Source organism: Bos taurus, chromosome 9 (genome assembly GCF_002263795.3).
Source record: "Bos taurus isolate L1 Dominette 01449 registration number 42190680 breed Hereford chromosome 9, ARS-UCD2.0, whole genome shotgun sequence".
NCBI classification, from domain to species: domain Eukaryota; kingdom Metazoa; phylum Chordata; class Mammalia; order Artiodactyla; family Bovidae; genus Bos; species Bos taurus.
The window spans coordinates 76303672-76320165 of NC_037336.1; the positions used below are offsets into that span (position 1 = coordinate 76303672).

Sequence of the window (16494 nt, forward strand, 5' to 3'; positions counted from 1 at the left end):
GTAGCCAAGCTAGTCTTCAAACACCACTGGGCAGGAAGTTTGCTCTCATACTAAGTAAATATTTCTTTTGAAAAAATGTGCAGAGACAAAATGAAAAAAAGCAAGAAAATGGAGACAATATCTGAGTGATGAAATGAATGTGCAGAAGGTCAAATGAAATTCATTTCCAAGGTCAAAATCACCTCAAATTCACTATGCATATACAATAACCAAAGCAAGAAAATTAGAAAAACTCACGTTTTAAAACTTTGTTAGTGGTGTTGGTCTATTAAGCCAGCAACACATTCTTTTCAATTTTCATTCTTCAACTAATTAATAATTCAAAGAATTATCTATAAGGTTGTTATTTCATATTCTGAGAGGAATACATTTGTGCTCTAGAAAAATGGAAACAGCAGTCATTTAATTTCTACCACGGTAAGCAAGCAAGCAGGTTATCAGCTCTGTTTATTTCTGACTCTGCTGTCATCATCCTTTGCAGACACAACTGTTCCCTATTTTGATATCAAGCCAACTATTTTAGTGTTTAATAAGAACAAATTTACCACACTGACAAAGCATGGCCCCTGCCTTCAGTCTTTGCCTGTCCTGTACATCACAAATAAAATTAAGAGCTTTTAGAACTGCAATATGAGAGTACAGTATTTCTGAAGTGATGTCAAAATCAAATCCTCTCTGTTTTCATTAACAAATGATTTTTAGTGTGCTTCGAGTGTTGTGGGCTTGAGGAGGCCTTTGACAAAGAGGATGACTCTCATAAAGACAATATTAGAGAAACTGTGCTAAAAGGAAGCAAACATCTTACATGTCCTACTTTGTACATCACTTGGAAAAACTGAGACTGGAGCCTTTGATATTGTACTACCCAAAACAATCTCCATTCCTCTGATTTATTATTGTTAACCTTTCCTGCACAAAGTCAGCATATAATAATGTAAGATTCCCCAGGTTGATTTTTCCACTGGAGCCCTTGAAGTCTAAGCCTCACTCGGGGGCATGCTTCAGGTCAACTCTGATGTTCTAGAGGTTAGGGAGTGATCTCAGATCAGCCAGAAATAAAGACCCCCTCATGGCTGTCAGAAAGAGCATTTAATTTTAGGGTTTGTCAAACATAGTCCACTCAACATGAAGGGACACTGGAAATCAAGTCTTCCTAACAAATAGATTCCTAAACTAAGAAGCTCCCATATGCCAGCCCCAACTTTTGCTTTGTTTTGTTGGTGCGGTCATTTTCTATGCTGTTGTAACAAAATGCCATGAATTTGGCACATTAAAACAATACCCACTTATTTATCTTTCGGTTGTACAGGTCTGAAGTCCAGTGGGTTCAGCTGGGTTCTCTGCTTAGGGTCTCACAAGGCCTGAATCAGGGTGTCAGCTGGCGTGGGCTCTTACTTGGAGGCTGTAGAAGAAGAACTGCTCCCGAGCTCATTTAGGCTGTTTAGTTCAGTTCAGTCACTCAGTCGTGTCCGACTCTTTGCGATCCCATGAATTGCAGTACGCCAGGCCTCCCTGTCCATTACCAACTCCCAGAGTTCACCCAAACCCATGTCCATTGAGTCGGTGATGCCATCCAACCATCTCATCCTCTGTCGGCTGCTTCTCCTCCTGCCTCCAATCCCTCCCAGCATCAGGGTCTTTTCCAATGAGTCAGCTCTTCGCATGAGGTAGCCAAAGTATTGGAGTTTCAGCTTCAACATCAGTCCTTCCAATGAACACCGAGGACTGATCTCCCTGAATTTAATTCCTTCTCAAGGTTCCCCAGTCAAGCCAGTGACAGCACACTGAATCCTTACAACCTCTCCCACTTCCCCTTTGCCAGCAGCTCTGCTCTTAAAGGCTCATGCGATTACAAGAAGCCCACCTAGATAATCCAGGCTAATCTCCATTTCTTAAGGTCACTGAGTAGTAACTTTGATTATATCTGCAAAGTCCCTTTTTACCAAGCAATGTAAGAACCTGCCTGCCAATGCAGGAGACATAAGAGATGCAGGTCCGATGCCTGGGTTGGGAAAACCCCCTGGAGGAGTGCATGGCAACCCACTCCAATATTCTTGCCTGGAGGATCCCATGGACAGAGGAGCCTGGTCCATAGGGTCACAAAGAGTCGGACACGACAACTGAAGCAACTTAGCACACGTGCACATAAGACACTGACAGGCGTGGCACCCGGTGATGAGTCAAGGGGCCCCAAGCTTGCCTGTCACAGGAGAGGAGAGAAGCAGTGTTCCATAATTTGGGTTCCTCAATTCTAGAAGACTCAAACATACCATTTTACCTTGATAATCAATTATGGCTCAATCATTAAATTGCTTATCTGTACTTTTCTTGAACAGGTTAATATTTTTAGCTTGCACCATCATCCAGGTAATAAATCCCTAGTCCTGAACACTTGACCTTGGTTGACAACATCCATGTCATTTACTCCTACAGAAAACTGTGGTACTGCATCCCGATCATGATTTTCCCAGGTAAAATCCAAATTATTTTAGGACTTTTTTTTTGCACAGTTACTTCTTCCCAGATAAAAAAGTTTACCTGTGCAATTCTTAGTGCATTTCAACTCCTTAGAAATTACTTAAAGAGAACAGTTGGAATGAGCCTCAGTACCCCAGGTATGGACAGTTTATAACTTTATATATACAAGGGCAGGATAATGTTTTCTATTTTGCTTTTAATACTAATCCAGATGATACACCAGAATTTTCCCTCCTATTTTAAAGATTTTTAAACATTAATGAATTAATTCAACCAGGTTTTACGTGATTTTTGGCATCAAGGACAATGACTAATACACATGCTCTGCCTTTTAGGTTCCTATTGCCTAAAACAAGACACTACACAACAGTGTGACAGGCAGCACAGAGCAGGCATTAAAAACTGGCTTTGGAGGAGGTAGCATATGAAATAAGTCCTGTCAGTCCAAAATCAATGTTAGGTAGAAGGGACAAGAGAAACAGATAGTCCTTCTAAGCAGAGGGTCCCAACAAAGAAAGATGAGCAAAAGTTGTGAATGTGGATGTGAGAATTGACGCTGAAGAGGAAAACAGGGAGGTGTTCTTTAATAAAGGGCTCCTCCAAAGTTAAACTTTATCCTAAAGGCACTGTACTGGTAAGGGGCTGGGCGGGGGAAACTGAAGAGTTTTAGAGAAAAAACATGATAAGTGAAGTCTGTTATTCACGTCCTGGATAGGGTTTGGAGTAAGGGATTAGAGAGCAATTAGCTGAGAATCAGAAAGTTAGGAGCGCAATAAACTAAAAGCATGAAATGCTAATAGTCATCACACTAAGGCAGTGATAGTCCAGGGAATAAAGAGCAGAGATGGGATCCAGGACATACTAAGAAGGTGGAAGTGACAGGAAATGTAGGAGAATGAAAGAGGGGGTAGCAAAGAGGACTGCCGCTTTCCGCCCCAACATCCCAGGTACTTTATCTCATTTGATTCCCACAAAGAGCGCCCCATCAAGGAGGCAGGGGAGTCACTTCTATTTATCAGATGAAGAAAATGGTTCTGTGGTTAAGTGACTTCCTCTGAGTCAGTAAGCAACAGACTCAGATGAGAAAAACTCTGATTCTTAGGTTAAAAGTATTTCTGCTTCACATGTAAGAACTTTACTCGTGGTTAATCACAATGTGCAAATTTCAGGTTCACCATCCTGAATGTGAATTTTATTAAGATCTCAACTGGCCTGAAAAATAGCTGTGAAAAGAAGAGAAGCGAAAAGTAAAGGAGAAAAGGAAAGATATAAGCATCTTAATGCAGAGTTCCAAAGAATAGCAAGAAGAGATAAGAAAGCCTTCCTCAGCGATCAATGCAAAGAAATAGAGGAAAACAGCAGAATGGGAAAGACTAGAGATCTCTTCAAGAAAACTAGAGATACCAAGGGAACATTTCATGCAAAGATGGGCTCGATAAAGGACAGAAATGGTATGGACCTAACAGAAGCAGAAGATATTAAGAAGAGGTGGCAAGAATACACAGAAGAACTGTACAAAAAAGATCTTCACGACCCAGATAATCATGATAGTGTGATCACTGACTTAGAGCCAGACATCCTGGAATGTGAAGTCAAGTGGCCCTTAGAAAGCATCACTACAAACAAAGCTAGTGGAGGTGATGGAATTCCAGTTGAGCTATTTCAAATCCTGAAAGATGATGCTGTGAAAGTGCTGCACTCAATATGCCAGCAAATTTGGAAAACTCAGCAGTGTAACAGGACTGGAAAAGGTCAGTTTTCATTCCAATCCCAAAGAAAGGCAATGCCAAAGAAAGCTCAAACTACCGCACAATTGCACTCATTTCACACGCTAGTGAAGTAATGCTCAAAATTCTCCAAGCCAGGCTTCAGCAATACATGAACCACGAACTTACATATGTTCAAGCTGGTTTTAGAAAAGGCAGAGGAACCAGAGATCAAATTGCCAACATCCGCTGGATCATGGAAAAAGCAAGAGAGTTCCAGAAAAACATCATTTCTGCTTTATTGACTATGCCAAAGCCTTTGACTGTGTGGATCACAATAAACTGTGGGAAATCCTTCAAGAGATGGGAATACCAGACCACCTGACCTGCCTCTTGAGAAACCTGTATGCAGGTCAGGAAGCAACAGTTAGAACTGGACATGGAACAACAGACTGGTTCCAAATAGGAAAAGGAGTATGTCAAGGCTGTATATTGTCACCCTGCTTATTTAACTTATATGCAGAGTACATCATGAGAAATGCTGGACTGGAAGAAACACAAGCTGGAATCAAGATTGCCGGGAGAAATATCAATAACCTCAGATATGCAGATGACACCACCCTTATGGCAGAAAGTGAAGAGGAACTAAAAAGCCTCTTGATCAAAGTGAAAGTGGAGAGTGAAAAAGTTGGCTTAAAGCTCAACATTCAGAAAATGAAGATCATGGCATCCGGTCCCATCACTTCATGGGAAATAGATGGGGAACAGTGGAAACAGTGTCAGACTTTATTATTTTGGGCTCCAAAATCACTGCAGATGGTGACTGCAGCCATGAAATTAAAAGACGCTTACTCCTTGGAAGGAAAGCTATGATCAACCTAGATAGCATATTCAACATTACTTTGCCAACAAAGGTCCATCTAGTCAAGGCTATGGTTTTTCCTATGGTCATGTATGGATGTGAGAGTTGGACTGTGAAGAAGGCTGAGCGCCAAAGAATTGATGCTTTTGAACTATGGTGTGGGAGAAGAGTCTTGAGAGTCCCTTGGACTGCAAGGAGATCCAACTAGTCCATTCTGAAGGAGATCAGCCCTGGGATTTCTTTGGAGGGAATGATGCTGAAGCTGAAACTCCAGTACTTTGGCCACTTGATGCGAAGAGTTGACTCATTGGAAAAGTCTCTGATGCTGGGAGGGATTGGGGGCAGGAGGAGAAGGGGACGACAGAGGATGAGATGGCTGGATGGCATCACTGACTCAATGGACATGAGTTTGAGTGAACTCCGGGAGTTGGTGATGGACAGGGAGGCCTGGCGTGCTGTGATTCATGGGGTCGCAAAGAGTTGGACACAACTGAGCGACTGAACTGAATTGAACAACTTGTCATTAAAATGACAGGTCCATCACTCTCATTTTATTGAGCTGAAAACACAATCTACAAGTCAAAGTTCCTGTAATTTTTAATAATCATAATAGTTCACAGAGGTAAAGAGGAGGAAATAAAGTCCTCAATGCGGTCAGGCACTCATTCAATCAACAGATACTAATAGCACCTTGAGGTACGGTCTGCTGAAAGGTCCTGAATAAATAACCCGCTTGTTCTCATTGCACCTAAGATGGACAGAAAAACGCAGTGACCAAATTGTAAGCACGTTAAATGGAAAATGGGGAACAGTGTTGTAATGGAAATAGAATGAAAAGCACACAGGAGAACCCTGGAAAGTAATCCAGTGGATCTGAAAATTTTAGAATAAGGAATAGGAAGGTCAAATAAGATAAAATGTCAGTATAAATATTTAAACAGACATAAAAAAGTCCCATAGTTACATGATGACTTGCTATGAGAAAATGATCTCATATTTCTAAAGATAACTTTATCACTTTTTTCCCTTTAGTCTACAGTCAATTGCTCATTCTTGGACCTATGCATTGGAGTGTGTTAGTTCTTTGGTTTTCTTTTTTTCCAATTGAAAACTCAAGAGGGAAGAAAGTGCTTGAAGGCTGTTTCTCTGTGGTGAGTAAAACCTCAGTCCTCTAAGAGAAGAGTAACCACTTCAGAACAATACTTGAGACGAGCCGGCAGGGGACTGGCCGTTTTGCTGAGGGCCCCTGGGAAGGTATCTCCCGCCCTGTCACCACAAAGTCTAGACTCATTTGTCTTGAATGTTTGAATTTCTAGAAACACATTAACCTTTCTTCTCTTCCATGATCAGCTTCCTTCCCCCTCTTTTAAGTCATTACTGATTGAAACTGTCACACTGGGTTTTTCTACCCAGTTGTTATAGAACATAAAACTTCGAAAGTTAAAAATCTTTCTTGCTCTGCTTATTGCCTTCATATTTTCAGTCCCATTGGAAGTAGAAAAATCCATGTTTCTATTTTTAAGTTATACTCAAAAGAATCCTTTTATTTTCATGGAGAGTGATGGCTCAAGTCCTCTTTACCTGAACTAGATTGAACACTACACTTCATTTCTTCAATTACAAACCGTTGTTGTTGTTTAGTTGCTAAGTGCTGCCTGACTCTTTTGCAACCCTATGGGCTGTAGCCCGCCAGGCTCCTCTGCCCATGGGATTTTTCCAGGCAAGAAAACTAGAGTGGGTTGCCATTTCCTTCTCCAGGGGATCTTCTTGACCCAGGGATCAAACCCATGTCTCCTGCAGGCGGATTCTTTACCACTGAGCCACTAGTGAAGCTCCCTTAATTACAAATATCAACTAGGATTCCTTCTTGGTTAAGACAACGGGATAAGCCCTCAAGGAGTTTAGAATTTAATAGGGAAGCCACAGCACCTATCACTACCACACACACGACATAGTGTATGTCCCAAAGAAATCCCACTCAATGAGTGGGGTCAAAGCCTGCCCTCCATTTTAATAATGCTATGAAAGGAAAACAAACAAACAAACAAACAATGGTTCTATGAAAGAGTAAAATATCAAGCACTTATCATGAGAGCACTTTCTGATATTCCTTATAACAAACCAAGCTCAGCAAACCAAATATATGCACAAGAATAAAAACCGAGCTGCTTTTTAAACATTTCAGTTAGCTTCCTAACTGAATATGGACAGGTTCCCTACTATTTAGTTCTAACTGAATCCTTACTATGGGGGAAAAAAAAAAAAGCCATAGGAATCAATTTTCCAAAATTCCAACAGAAACTCTATCAAACTCGTTTTATAAAAACTAAAGGTACACCTGTAGCTGCACTAAATACAGATGGCTACATGTGATGATAAAATGACAGAGATTGGAATGATCTTTACTCCCACTGCAGAAAAGACGAAGGCCTCTCAGTAGACTACACCTTCCAGGAGCACCAGACAAGAGCACGGCTAACCTGGGGCTGCAGTTTCAGCACGGAAACCTTTTCCTTTTCTGCCAAAATAAAGGATCTGACCAGCTACCAGTTCTGTAGCTTAGAAAACCACCTTTCTCCTCCATGGTTTGATTTTGGCCTGTGACTGATGTCCCCAAAATACAGAGAAATTGCCAAGGCTTGAGCTTTTACTCTGAGTAAAATCGTGTTTTGAGCAAAGGAGTAGCATGAACTCATAGAGGCTCACTCTGGCTACTGGGTTGAAAATAGGCTGCTGAGGGAAGCTGTGATAGCTGCCCAGGTGAGACCCAGGCAAGCAGGTGGCAGTGAACGGGGCAAGAGGGAGTCAGATCCCAGAAAAGATACACTGAGTCAACAGGATTTTCTGACACATTGAACCAGGGCTGGGGTGGGGGTAAGAGAAAAACAGGAGTCATACATGACTTCAAGGTTTATAGCTTATTCAACTGGAAAAAAAAAAAAAAAGGTTTGTCCCTTATGGGAATGAAGAAGGCTCCAGCGGAATAGATGTGGGGGTAAAGGGATGGAGGGGGCACCAGGAGTTCATGAAGCCCATTGGACACCCAGTTGGAAATGTGGAGGAGAGAGCTGGATATTCATATTTGAAATTTAGGGGAGCGGTCTCGGTTGCAGAGAGAAATGTGGGAATTATCAGTATATCACTAATACTGGATTCCCCTATCGGAAAGCAGCAAAAAGTTCTTGACACTGATTAGAGAACTGTCTTAGAACTGATGTGAGAAGCCTGTGACCTGATTGCAGGCCTCACACAAGAGTTGCTAGAGGCCAATATCAGGCAGGAGACAAAGAAAGCTTGTCTTCATGCATATAGCAGGCAGATCACTTTCCAATGTGGAAATGAGGCAAAGGGAAATTTAAAGGAAATCCAGTTGGACACTGGCCAAAACAGGAATCAAGGAGAACCCTTTGGTATGTCATGTGCTAAAGGAATCTCACATATTTTAGGGGTTCCTGTTTTCCCGTCAGTTCACAGACACTTTATCTTTTGCAGATAACAGTCCCACAATGAATCTATTCACCAATTTCATGAAGGTGAGTGACAGAGAGCAACTAAGACAAACTCAATTTCAGCCAAATTTGTTACCATAAGCCAAAAAGCATATAAATAAAGATTCATAGTATCTGCCACACCAACATGAACTTTCTGTGGGAAGCAGAAAATGTACAGGACTTTAAATTTAGGTGTTCTCAATGGGTGACTGAAAACAAGCTATCTCTGTCACAGTCTTATAATTTTAAACCTAAAAGTTGATAGCAAATATCAAACTAATGTTTTATCTCATGTTAACCAATGCTTTAAATCATGCTTTAAGCCATCAAAAATTTACTCTTTTGGGAATTTATGGACCCTGCAGTTTTGGAAGGATGGACATACAATGTCATCTTTTGAGTCTGCTTTTTTTAAACTTCCATTGTAATTTACTGATAATTCATCTGGAAAACTCTTACACTCACTCACTCGTTCTCTCTGAGATGGAAAATGGGTCAATTACCAGTGGAGGAAGGAGCTGAGTGAAAGGAGAAACACTCGAGTACGGAGAGCCAGTTACCAATTCCTCAGCAGTCAACATGAAATAAGGACGTGTCTACCAATGAAGGATAAAACCACCCATCTAGCCATTCCTCTCATCCAGATATGGAGAGATTTTTCTTTTTTTTTTTCAATACACGCAATTTTATAAAAATTTTATAAAAATATACCACATGAGTAGTCCAAATCTTGTTTAGGATTTTTATCAAGTGTATGTTCTGCCAGAAAACATTTCCATAAAGGAATGGTTTTTGTCTCAAATGCTGTGGCAGCAAATACTTCCGCTGGAGCAGTTAGAACTGTGTCAGGATATTCTCCTTGGCTTCCCTGGCTTTCAAAATATTTGTGTTGCTATAACGTTCATTTGCCAGTATATGTGACTTATGAATCTTTGTATTCACCTGGGTGTATTTATACAACTGTGATGCCAGAAAACTTTACAAAAGTTGGTGTAAATATGTTGCAATGAAAAACCAGAAATATATCTGCCTTTCTCACTATATAGTTACACCATCTTAAATTATGGTATTAATACAAATTAGTTTTTACTTTCAGAAAACCCAAGGTAGCTCTAATCAGTAACTTTATGAAGCACTTTACTACGTACTTGTGATAAAATGTCTAGCATCTTATGTAAGTTATTATTTACTCCTCAATCTTTTGTCAAGTAGATGCTACTCTCATGCTGCTCGGTGGTAAGAATCCACCTGCCAATGCAGGAGACATAAAAGACATGGGTTCAGTCCCTGGGTCAGCAAGATCCACAGGAGGAGGAAATGGCAGCTCGCTCCAGTATTCCTACCTGGAGAATCCCACGAACAGAGGAGCCTGGCGAGCTACCATCCATGGGTTTGCAAAGAGCTGGACACGATTGAGCGACTGAGCAGTCACGCATGCTACTGTCACAGTTAAGAGATTTTTATTCAGGCTTATATTATTAATGGACACAGCTGGGATTTCTTGAATCTTCTTCACTAATCTGTTGATATTTTATTATCTGGGTGGTCATTAGCAGAGAAAACCTTAAGAAAAATCTCTGGCCTTGCTTTGTACTCAAAGTAAACTTGGGGAAAGAAGAACTCCCCCTGCTCCTTCAAAGCAGGCACAAGCAGTGGTGCCTTTGAGCAGACAGGAAAGCAGCTGGAAAGGGCTTGGGTGCTGAGAAGACCCAGGCCTGGGGAAAAAGTCTGGGAGCATGGGAGAAGGGGGGCTTTTCTGGGGCAAGGGAAACCAGGCACAAGGTAAGTCCCATCAACATCTGATGAATACTTACACCCCAAACTCTGTCAAAACATTTCAGTCAGATGTGATGAACCTCAAGAGGTATTTCAGGGTATCAACAAATTTTGGGTGAATCTATATATATATAAATTAGCCACTGTGGGATAATATGCATTTTTTGCATAAAACTAGGTAGTCTGTTTCAGTAACACTTTTTGTAGGGAATAGAAGGGGCTAAAGTTTCTTTTATCCTCTTAAGAAAGAGGAAAGGGGTAAAGAAAAACTCCAACAAATTTGAAAGAGATGGCCAAAGAAGGTAAGATGCAGGACCACCTGGGACTAGGGGCTCCCCTATGCCTGGCGAGATCTCTCTGCCATGCCACCTCATGGGCATCTTCTATGGTAGGCTGGCTGAGGAAACTTTTCTGTTTGAAAACAGAAAAGTCACTACTTACTTAGTTTCCCCAGCCAGTCTTCTAACCAACTCTGACATCTCCTGTACACCTGCCTTCTCCTGACGCCTCTTTAACCCTCCTGGATGCCCTGTGCCTCCTTCTCCTAAGAACACTCCCTAGGCATGTGGCAGTGTCCCTTTCCCTCCCTCCTCCTCCGCTCACCAGTGACTCGGGAGAGTGGAGGCATGTGGCACAACTTTCATTCTAAAAGTTTCCGAAGCTTGCACAGTTTCACTCCGTGAAATAAGACCAGAAATAGCACAGATGTCCTCTTATGGTCATCAGAGGAGGGAATTTTCCCCTTTTGTTTCCAAATGCAGTCTTGCCAAATTTCTCAAGAGCAAACATGTAATATATAACCTGACCTTTGAAAACCATACTCCACTTAAATATAAATTAGCTTAAGACTATATTTCAACTTCTGGTTCCTAAAGCTCAGTTTATGCTATTTATATCTTTTTGTTATAAGAAGACATTCCAATGAAGAAGTGGCAATGAGCACTTACATTTCTCTTATCATGCAAGTAACCCAAATTATCATGTAATTAACCCCTCAAATTAAATCCTCGTTCAAGTCATCACGGCCTTTGTTTCAATGGCTCTCGGCATTAACCACATTTTGGCAGTAACAACAATACAAAGTCTAAAGTCCAAGTTAACAAAACCTGATAAACATGACCTAATCAGCAGATGGACGATGGACATTGCTAATATGATACCCAATAGTTTGTCATTATACTACTGCCCGTCAAATGAAGACCTCTTTATCTCAAATCCAACTGCTATCTATGATTTTATAAACCAAGGGACGTTTTTCAAATTTAAGAATATCCACCTTCCTACTCTGCATCACCAATACGTCCAATCATGCAAAAGCTATTAATTGCTTTTAAAGCCCTTAGGTTGTTTCAGCAGGATTTTTTCCTGATGTTTAAAATAGAAAAATACATATCCCTGCATACCTTTGTGCCTGGCTGATGGTGGTGACATGACGTCCTGAGGGGTAAATTGCCTTTATCACACTGGTCCATCTGCCTTCATCTATTAACTATCACCTTCAACTAAGGCATGTGCAGATTACTGATCACACCTTCTTAACTAGAGGGAGTTCAATCTGGCGTAGGGATAATACAACCCCCATCAATGTGCAATCAGAGGAGGAGGAAAGGAGGAAACGGAATAACTAGAAAAAAGATATGGAAATCAGCAGATAAAGAAAACAAGAAAAGGTAAAAATGGGACAGGAGATCCTCAAATGGAGAAAGAAACTCATGGGAACCTTTGCCAATGCTTTTGGTAATTCGTCATTTGATTCAGTTCCAACGAATCACAGGGCACTGTCCTTGCACAGAGCATGCTCCACAGACAAGCAGACCCCTAGCCCTGCACGCTTCTGGCAGCAAAGCTCTGTTAACTGCTCTTTCATACCTTAAGGATAGCATCTCCTAGTTTCTATTATATCATCTCTTCAGCACAGTGATCTGGCTTCTGCTGCAATATATTTAAAAGCAAGATTTTGATTAGTAGTGGAAGGAAGAAAGAGAACTGGAAAGCATGATCAAGTTTTCAAGGGAAAGACAAAGGAAATAAAAGGCTAGCTTTATTTGGTTTATTAAATTTCAAGGGCTTTGCCTGCCAGTTTGAAAAATGCATGATATCATCAGTGTGTTTATTAAAAGTGCTACTTTAAATTGCAGATTGAGCAAATGTGAATTCCCCCTGGTAGCTGTAGGTTACTGGCTAGCAATTATATGCAATTTTTAAATGAAAGGAGGGAAGAAAGTCTTACAGGACTATGGCTCTAAAGGCTATGGCTAATTTAAATTTAAGTAAAATTCAAAATATTAAAGTATGATAACGAAATGTCCAGATTCACCCAGATACAAGATTCCTGAGGTCACTTCACATTTTGATTGTTCAAGCCTTTCAAAATGATACTCAGAATCAAATAGTAAAATAGCGTCAACTCTGCTCAATGCTTACTTGACAGTTTATTACTGGATTTATAAAAGGTGGGAAGAAGGGGTAGGGGAACCGTCCAGAGCAAATGGTTGCTTGCTAACTTGAAAAAAATGCACTTGTTTCAGCACAGAAATAACAAATCTGTTTCTGATTCCAGACATTATTTTCCAAATGCTGCCAAGAAAAGAATCTGAGGAATCCTTTCACATGTACAACACGCACGAGACAACTGGGAAGAGGCCTGTGATCTGCTCCGGGGTGCACGACGAGGAAGGACAGAACAGGGTTTCTAGGATGAACTGCCCTCTCGGGAGCAGACGCACATGCCTGACATAGTTCATCGCTGTAATCTCCAACATAACTCTGCTATTATTAGGCAACCTAAAGGCTTTCCTAAATCTGTAACTTGTGAAGCAGAAAAGGATATAGACGGGACCCTACCATGCTAAGTATGCAGGCAGCTGGGATACACCCTGTCGACAGAATGCACCACTTTTCTAATCCATGAAACTCAATTTCTAGATCTTGGACATCCCATAAGAGCAGAGTAAGGGAAAGAATCTAGACCAACATTGAAGCCAGGTTGAAATCCCTGGAGAGAATCCTGACCAGGTAAAATCCAATACTAAATTCAGAAGCTTAAGATCCATGATGCTCACAAAGTGTACTGAAATTATTTTTAGAGTACAAAAGGATGTATATATTTATCATTTCCACATTCAGAGAAAGGACATTTTCAAAATAATACCTTATTTTTTTAAACTCAACTATATAGACGTATCCTTCTCCAACATTTCAAAAATTATGTAAGGAGCAAGTCCACGATACAAAAAGTACACAATTTAGCAGGCATCACTTTTGTTATATTAACAAGGGAGAAACTGAACAACAGAATCCACTTTGAAGAGAAGAGATAACAGGAGAATTCTGAGAGACCGAGTCATCCCACAGCCTGAGCTAGCTAATGCAACTGTTTAAATTTTTGGCTCACACTGGGTTGACTGCAGTGAAGTAAAGTTCGATTTTGTTTTTTTGTTTTTCCCCCTTCTCAGCAGGATCAGAGTATATGAAGGAAACTGGGTAATTTATAGGAAACAAAAAGGCAATGTTTTCTTTTGCACGACTGATTGTAGTGGGCACATATTCAACCCTTCTAACTACACAGACTGGTCAAACTTACAATGCTACACATTTCAAATATATTATCAAAACAGCTATACTGGATGGCCATCCTTACAGCTCTCCACTAAATACATCTCCTATGATGCTACTCTCAATCCAAGCAACTAGGCATCCTAATGGGGTGTCTAGTGCCCCCCAAACCATGTCCACTGGGAACCTGAGAACGTGACCTTATTTGGAAACAGAGTTTTTACAGATGTAATCAGCTAAGATGAGGTCATATACCGGAGGAGGGTGAACGCTAAATCCAATGACAGATGTCCTAATAAGAAAACCAAGTGACAGTCACAGACAGACTCCTAGGGAAGAAGGCCATGCGAAGACAGAGGCAGAGGTGCTGCCACAAGTCATGAAATGCCTGAGGCCACCAGAAACTGGAAGAAGCCAGGAAAGATTCCACCCTCGAGACTGTGGAGAGACAATGACCGTGCCAACAACTCGTTGTCAGACTCTGGCTTCTAGAACTGTGAGAGAAGACATTTCTGTTTCAAGCCACTCACTTAGTGGTAATTTGTTGCAGTCTCTCTAGGAAACTACTACAGATTTGTCTACTAAATAGTGCCAACGCCTTGTTACCAGGACACAGTAAGATTACAACAGGAAATGAAATAAATGTTTAAGAACTTTATTACAGCTGTTTGACATTGTGGTGATAGCCCACAGCATGTGATTCTATGTTTTACAAAATATCCATGATGGATTGGAAATTAAAAGCCAAAAACCTAGTCTTCACAGTTAGAGATGCACTGAACAGATAATTAATATTTATAAAGATGAAGCTGGCACACTGTAATTAAGAAATTTGCATTTTCTGAAGTGTCTCAGGAAAACTTAATTGTATTCCATGCAATTTTAGAAGTAAAGATATTTTATTCTAATTTTTCTGAATAAAGTAATCCATGAATGGTATACAATATATGCAAGGTAGTTTTCTGTTAATCATATTATTTAATAAGCTGGAAACTCACTTCCAAGACCCCTGATTACACAGTGAAGAACAACACACCATGGCTTTGTTACCGACAGGGACTGGGCAGAACTTGAGAGAACATGTTCCCAGAGACTGGGAGCTCAGATGTTGCTCATGGGGAAAAAACCTGGGTGGAGTGAATGTATTTGAGCTATTTCAATGGCAACAGTAGAGAGTAGAGATTATAACTACATGAGCTATTATAGTCAACAGCAATGATAAAGATGACATCTCTCTTCCAAGAAGGCAATTTTGCTAGCACCAAATCGACCAAAAACTGAGTAGACATGACTTCAAGAAAAAAAAAAAAAAAAAAACTAGCCTGAATGGGGAAAAGGAAACTCTGCATGCATGTGGGAGGCTGTTTGATGTGTTTTCTTTTAACAATTAAAAGAAATACACAAGACATGATTTAACCCAAAAGAAGGGCAATCATGCTTCCTTTAATATCCACGAAAATCATAACGACAGACTTAAAGAGCTCCTAGGACCTCAATGAGCCACAGAAACAGGCCAATTAGTGAAATCCTCTGAAAAAGCCTCCAACAGAGGCAAACGCAAATGCAGGAAGGACACAAGCATCCCAAGCAGCCCTTGATATTCCTGCGCTTAATCTCACCATGACTTTATCAGGGGTTGGCCATACACGTAGGGCCTAGAGGGCAACCTAAAAATCATTATTATAAACCAAAAGGCTACAAATCACAGGAAGAGAGCAAATGTCAATGGTTGTCCTGGCTGCTGGGAAATGGGAAAGTAGATTTTAAAAGGGATTGTGGACTCCTGATTAGAACACACACTTCAGCATAAGAGCACTCAGTTGCTATCATATGCCACTCATTTGACTTTCTCAAACTCCCAAGTTACCTCGGAAACTAAGAGTCCATGAAACTGGTAAGATTCCTTTATAAAATGAAATTGCTGTGATGGGAATGGGTGGGGCAAATACACTGAAGCAACAGAAGACATGCCCTGCAACAACTGCACACCTGCATTCAATTAGAAACTCTAAACCGGAAGCTATCATTAGATCATAATGACTTCAGCTGGGGAGATGACACCAGGATCGCAGGCATCCTCATCCAATGATACTGAACTGTGGCTCTTCTTAGTCACACTTTTTTGGGAGCAAACAATTTTTTGAGAAACAGCATCAGGAGGGCCCATGACTCATTTCACCTAAGAATATTTTTTCAGAAACACTCAAATTCACTTCAGCTGATGGGTTGCCTTAGAAATCCATTTCAACTAAATACACTAAAATAAGAATTAGTTGAACTCTTAGGGAGGAAAAGATGTGAGGTTCTTTCCTGTTTTTACCTTGTCAATTTGATCAAATTTGTACCAACCATATAAACAAATAACTCAAACTCAGAATTCAATATTAAAGACTTGGGTGGCTTTTAAGGTGTCAGGTTAGGGTTAAAACTGTAAAGGCTGAGAGTAGAGAAAACTGGTCTGCACCTTAGAAACACAGTGAGGACAGAGGGAGGACAGAAAAGCCATCAGCAAAGCAAGCCAGGCTCACTTTACTTCCCCAAATTGAAAAACTGTCAAGAATTTCACATCAACAGGCTGACATACACTGAAAGATATGAACAAAATAGTCGACTCCAGTTCCAAGGA

At 40.6% G+C, this 16494-nt stretch overlaps 1 protein-coding gene across 3 annotated transcripts in view; it reads right to left on the reverse strand.

Annotated features, from left to right (window-relative positions):
* Window positions 1–16494, reverse strand: part of NHSL1 (NHS like 1) — a 160259-nt gene that overhangs the window by 98251 nt on the left and 45514 nt on the right. The gene's annotated exons all lie outside the window — the stretch shown is intronic.